This window comes from Emydura macquarii, unplaced genomic scaffold (assembly GCF_026122565.2).
Source record: "Emydura macquarii macquarii isolate MOO-44397 ecotype Brisbane River unplaced genomic scaffold, CSIRO-AGI_Emac_v2 contig_2768, whole genome shotgun sequence".
Lineage (NCBI taxonomy): Eukaryota > Metazoa > Chordata > Testudines > Chelidae > Emydura > Emydura macquarii.
The window spans coordinates 34,850,951-34,857,730 of NW_027132905.1; the positions used below are offsets into that span (position 1 = coordinate 34,850,951).

General features: G+C 47.3%; 1 long non-coding RNA gene across 1 annotated transcript; it reads left to right on the top strand.

Annotated features, from left to right (window-relative positions):
* LOC137165375 (uncharacterized) lies at nt 1–1,749 on the top strand. Its single transcript, XR_010923353.1, has 2 exons — nt 1–126; nt 1,344–1,749. It is a non-coding gene; the product is annotated as an uncharacterized lncRNA (long non-coding RNA).
* The last annotated feature ends 5,031 nt before the right edge of the window (nt 1,750–6,780 follow it).

A 6,780-nucleotide genomic window follows, 5' to 3' on the forward strand; every position in this document is an offset into this window, starting at 1 on the left:
GGGGAGTTAGCCAAGCCATGCCTCAGTGGCTGTTAAGCCTGCTAGACACGTACGCTGCCCGGAGCTGGCTGATGAGCAAGTGAGGAGAGGAGAGGAGCTGGGGCATAGAGAGCTTCATTTGAAAAGGTGAATGTCGCAGTGAGTTAAAGCAGGTTAATAACTGAAACTGCTCAGCAGCCTTAGCTATCGTGCTTGCTTTCATTTTCTAGAGTGTGCCCGTCACCCAGACCTTTGGGCACATTGACACAATCAATAATACAACTAATGTCAGAGAACAGACTCTGCGATAGGCAGCAGCACTTGACACATGACCTCCAGCCTCTTGCCTACACTGTGGATTTGTCCTGACTGTAGCCCCTGGTGTTAAACTGCTGAGCTGTGATTTGCACCCGTGCCGTTTATCCCATTTCTGGGAAGAGCTAATCTGGTCTTAGAACACTTAATGTCATCTGCAGTAGGGGGTTGTGCCTGTGGATCTAGGCCAGGGGTTGGCCCCCCCCATGGCACCAGGCATACAATGATGTCTGCACTAGTGCCACACAAAACCCATGGCTCTCCACTGGTGCAGCTGCCCTGGGGGAAGTGTTAATGTGGCCAGGGCTCAGGCATGGTTCGAGGACTGTGTTCACTCTGTTATTGTTTACATCACCGACACCAGAGCACGGAGGCAACCCAGTCACGGGCCAGGCCACGCCGCCGCTGTGCCGGATGCTGTACAAACATGGAACGCCCCACAGAGCGGACATGCAAAGGACAGCTTTCCTGTTTGCTAGCACTGGGGCAGCTGCAGTAGTCAAGGATTCTGGGTTCCAGCTTTCCCAGGGCAGGCCTGGCCTGCAACACCAACATTATTTCTCTGCTTCAGTGGCTGGCAGCAGGGGCCTAAGCACTAGCAGAGACAGGGCTCAGCCATTTTATCCCCCCAGAATAGCTGTGAACAGTCTGTGAAACAGCAGCTGCAATGCCTGCACTGGGCTGACACTACTGCTTACATAGTTGCTGGAAGTTAGACGCTGCCTTGCAAACTCCCCTGGTATCTCATTCAGGCTAAAGCCTGAGTACACAGAGGAGCATCAGCTCAACAAATGCGGCCGGGGGTGGATGACAAGTATCCTCTGCCAGGAACCTCCTGCCAAAGGGCTGTTTAAAAACCAAGGACAAAGCGTTCTGTTGCAATGTGCATGCCGGGCGGGTTTATTTCCCCCCATAAAGCATGAATCAATGCGTGCTAGGCTCAGCTGGATTTGACACTGGTTGTGGTATTTACCTGGGAGCTGGGAATACAGCTTTATTACTCCCAGCCGTCCACAGAGCAATCTATTATGTGCTTGTGTCACGTACAGGGGGCGGCCTGTGAACTCTGCGCTGCACTGAAGCCACGGCAAGACACTAGGCCGGATTCTCTGTTGTTGAGCTCCCCAGCTCGTGCCATATACACAGTGGATGTAGAGCACTGCCATTCTGCCAGGCTGGCACTGGTGTGACAAAAGGGGCTGGGGAATAGAACTGGGCCCATTGACTGCAATGGGAACAGGACTGGGGACAGCTGGAGAGGCTGGCAGGACTGCATGGAATATTTTGCCACCACGTTCAAGAAGTTCAACACTTGGGGCTTTCTAGTTTTATTTTAATGTTTGTTGAGAAATTTGGTCCAGTTTAAAAAAAAAAAAAAAAAGCCCTGACATTTTGCCGCTTTGGGTCAGGTTTGAGTATAGCAACGGGACTGTTTCCACACAGATGGTATGTGAATCTTCAGTAAAAACCTTGACATGTTTTAAGAGCTGGTGGGGAAAATTGTGACATATGAAGGGGGAAAGGATCACACGCAGGGACATTCAGCAGAAAATTTCAAGTTTGCTGGAAAAAGTGTTTTTTTGGGGGTTTTTTTGGAAACCTTTGAGCCACAAACTGAATAATTGTCAGGTTTTAGACAAAAATTTTCAGGTTTGGGGTTTTTGATTTAAAAAAAATGAAAAGGTGCAGGGAAAGGAGACACTGTCTGCAGGAAAACTTTTATTTAGCTGAACTCTCAAGTCTCCATTTTTTAAAAAAATGGACAATTTTTGACCAGCTCTCCAAGCCCTGTGTACAGCGGGGTTTGGCCCCAATTCTAGGCATGACTGTAAGCACACAGATACAAACCCTCAGTGCACACACAGGTCTGCTCTACCCTTAAAACTTTTTGCTGGCGTAGCTATTTTGGTCAGGGTGTGTGTGAATTTTTTTACCATCCTAGCTGTGCTGGAAAAAACCCTACTGTAGACACAGTTACACAAACTCCTTCTGCCAGTATAGCTTATTTCATTTGGGGAATTGGTAACATTTCCCAGTATAAGTTGTGTCTACACTAGCTATCCCAGCAAACCTTTTCTAGTATAGACAAGGCCAAATAAACCACTAATAGTCACCCTTTCACCAGTGCCTTGATTCCCCACCCCACCCTCCGCACCCAGTGTCATCATCAAGAGCAGTACGAAGTGGGTAACAGACTCCTAAAGTAGAGTGGCACCACTTTCTACTCCATTCACACTGCACAGGTGTAAGTGCTGACCTGACTGGGGCAGTCTTGCCCTACACACGTCAGTGTGGAAAGGGCCTTTTAACAAAAATCCCTCAAAGTGAAACTGGGGGCTGCAAAATGACAAATCTGTGGAATATAGTGGACAAAATACTCCCGTGTTCTGGCAGTCTAGCACTTACTCTGACCAGGGACCTAACTGAAGCCCCAAGGGGAAGATCTAGGGTATTTTTGCAGACCCTTCTGAGAGGGAGTGACACAGGCCCATTCCTGCAAAACACCTCCTGCTGCATGCTGTGCTCACAACTACAAATAGCACCTCTGCCATGGCCAGGAGTGTTCCTGGGACTGGGCGCCCCTTTCAAACCTCAGAGCAGGAGACCCTCCATGTTTTGCTCTGACAGCTCTTCCCGGAGCATTTGGTTACACCCACCTCAGCTGGCAGAAGCCATCATAAGTGCACAGAGTTCAGTGATGCCCCTTGCCCCACTCTCTCAGCAGCTCTCCTTCACCTGCTTGCTTTGTGGTCTGATAATCACTGTAGCTAACCTGTAGAGCCTCACTTTCTCCTAGCTGTCTCAGCTGCTTCCATTGCCTGCAGTATCCGAGCACCTCCCAGTCTTTCTCCTTACAGCCCCTTTTCTGGATGGGAAATTGAGGCACAGAGCAACTGAACAACTTTCTCAAGCTCACATATGAAGCCTGGGTAGAGAAGGGAATTAAACCTGGATCTTCTAAGTCCTAAGCTAATGCCCTAACTACTGGGACATCCTTGCACAGGCTGATAGCATTGCTCCTTTAATCACTTGGAGGCTCCAATGCTGAGTGATGGTGGCCATGTCCTTTTCCTCCAGGAGCAGAGTGGATTGCCTCCTTCGTGCAGCCGGCTGCTGCCAGCCTGGGCTCTGCAGAAAGCTAGGACCTGAATCCCCCTCTCCCATGTTCATTTTCCATCATCAGATGCTGGGGAAACTCTGGCAGCGTGCTAACATTGTGATAATGGTCAAAAAGGACAAGTGCGATGACCTGGGTAACTGGATTGGATTGATTGGCATCCTTTTGTCTGCGAGAGATAGTGGAAATTGCAGCCTATGATGTAGATGGTTTGCAATGTCTCCTGTGACTAAATAGTCCAATCTGAGATTTGCATAATCTTTGGCAGTTATTGCAAATATGTGTGTTTTGGATGGGAGCTGCTTGCTTCCTACAAGCTCTTTTCTCTTCAAGCTGTAGGAGCCAGCTCCTGTCATGGACTTTAATGCCCTGATGGAGATGGTGCCACTTGTTGCGATCACTTGCCAAGGTTTCCCATCCGTCAGGATCGATTCCAAATTCTTTCATGTCTCGCTTGCATGTGTCTTTATAGCAAAGCTTGGGACGTCCTGTTGTTCTTGTTCCCTCTGACAGCTCCCCATATAGTATGTCCTTAGGTATGTGTCCATTTTCCAACCTGCTCAGATGGCCCAGTCAGCACAGTCATCTTTGCTTGAGCAGGGCTGTCAGACTGGATACATTTGCCCTTTGAAGAACCTCTGTGTTGGTGACTTTTTCTTGCCATTTGATGTTGAGTATACAGCATGAGCAATGTAAGTGGAAATTGTTTTAACCTTTCCTCCTGATGAGTGCAAGTTGTCCATGTTTCCCCACCATACATGAGTGTGCTGAAGATGCCAGCTTGGTACACTAGCATTTTGGGCTTGATGGTAAGCTTTGAGTTATTCCATGCTCTTTTAATTAGTCTTCTAAAGGTGGTGGCAGCCTTTCCTATGTGAACATTTAGTTCTTCATCCAGTGAGAGGTTGGTAGTCACTATAGAACCTAAATACATGAACTTTTGGACTACTTCTAGCTGGTTTGCATTTAATGGGATTAAATGATCTTGTGGAACCCCCTGTCCTAATACAACCATTTTCTTAATGATGATGGGGAGAGCAAATGCCTGACAAGCATGTGAAAGGCGGTCCATGAGTTCTTGTAGTAGATCTTTATCATGGGCTATAAGGGCAGCATCATCAGCAAATAGAAGTTACCTGATTAGCACCTTTTTTACTTTAGTCTTTGCCGTAAATCATGAGAGATTGAAGAGTTTCCCATCCAATCTTGTGTGGAGATACACTCCATCTTTCACATTCTTAACGCATAGTTCAGGAATACAGAGAAGATTCCAAAGAGTGTAGGGGCAAGAACACATCATAGAATCATAGAAGATTAGGGATGGAAGGGACCCCAGGAGGTCATCTAGTCCAACCCCCTGCTCAAAGCAGGACCAACCCCAACTAAATCATCCCAGCCAGGGCTTTGGCAAGCCTCGAAGGATAGACATTCCACCACCTCCCTAGGTAACCCATTGCAGTGCTTAACCATCCTCCCAGTGAAAAAGTTTTTCCTAATATCCAACCTAGACCTCCCCCACTGCAACTTGAGACCATTAATCCTTGCTTCACTGTGCTTTTAATCACAAAGCTGTCCAAAGTAGACGCATCAAACTGGACAATTGCTCTCATGTTGTCGTGAAATGAGCTTTACGCACTTACTTCTCACAGCAAAACCGACAGCGTGCATTCTATTTTCTTCACTGCTTGTACCCTGCCAAAAAAAGGTATAATTGGCCTCTTGGCCAGAACCAGCATCTGCAAGTCTTGTTTCCTGAAGTGCTGCAGTGTCAACATTGAGTTTGTACAACTCTGTGTCTAAAATCTGACTTCTGTATGATGCTTGTGTATTGTAGGTTGTCATCATCTGTCCATCCCAGGGACACGGTCCGAATATTCCAGCTTCCAAACTGGAAAGTTCTTGGTTTCTTATTTTTTCTGGTGCAAGATTTCTGTCTGCCTTTCAACTTTTGGTCTAGCCCCACGCACCTCCTGGGGCAGACAGACCATGGCGGGTCAGCATCTGACTGTCCGGGGCTGCCTCATGGCAGGCAGTGGCTCACCCCAGTGGAATGCAATGATTCTCCCACCATTGAAGGTGACCATTGGTGCCCTCCTCTACGCCAATCAAATGAGAGTTTATAACCCGTAATTGCCACCTGCTGTGTTGTGTCCATGTTGTCAGCAAGGATGGAGTGTCCTCTCCATGTACTATAGCTGCAATAGTCTGGACAATTAATATGAAGGCACTGCTTTGCCCATGTGTCAGCGTCTCCCTCTGGGCTTCACTGGTTTGGATCAAAGGAAGGACAAGAGTCGATACGTTTGGAACCAGCTATGCTGCAGGAGCTGCCAGTGCAGATGAGGCCTTCCATCTGCCTGCCCCCTGGGCTCCACTCCTGGATTGGTTATCAGCTGAAAGGCCCAATCTGTCCTGTGTGGATGTCGTTGGCAAATACACTGTGAATTTGCTCATCTGCCTTTTGATCGCATTTCTTGCACTACCATCCTTAGGTGTTCATCTGCCCAAAGCTGTTGGCACTTCCTGAGGGTATTGGGGTAATTAACTGCCCAGCTCTCTGCATTGACCAATACAGATTGTACCGCTTATGATTACAGCAGTATCAGGTTCTCAATTATGACCTGACCCAACCAGGGTAACTAGAGGCCAGTTAGCCTGACATCAGTCCTGGGCAAAATAATAGAAAAGCTGATAGGAGATTCAGGACTAGATTGCTTGGTAAACTGGGTGCAAATAAACAATATTGGTTTTAATTTGGATAAATGTAAATGTATAATTGAGGAACAGAGAATGTCGGCTATATTTACAGGAGGGGGGACGTTATCGTGGGAAGCAGGGACTGTGAAAAAGAGTTAGGGGTCATGTTGGATAATCAGCTGAAAGTGAGCTCCCAGTGCGATGCTATGGCCAAAAAAGCTAATGTGAGCCCAGGATGCATAAACAAGGGAAACTCAAGTTGGTGTGGAGAGGTATTTTACCTTTGTATTTGGCACCAGGATAACTGCTGCTGGAATGCTGTGTCCAGTTCTGGTGTCGACAATTGAAGGACGTTGCTAAATTGGAGAGGTTTCAGAGAGGAAGATTAAAGGATTAGAAAAGCTGTCTCATAGTGATAGACTCAAGGAGCTCCATCTATTTAGCTTAACAAAGAGAAGGTTAAGGGGTGACTTGATCACAGCCTACAAGTACCTACATGGAGAACAAATATTTAATAATGGGCTCTTCAATCCAGCCGAGAAAGGTCTAACATGATCCAGTCGCTGCAAGTTGAAAGTCAGGCTAGAAATAAGGTGTACATTTTTAACAATGAGGGCAACTCACCATTGGGACAATTTACCAAGGGTTGTGGTGGATTCTCCATCACTGGC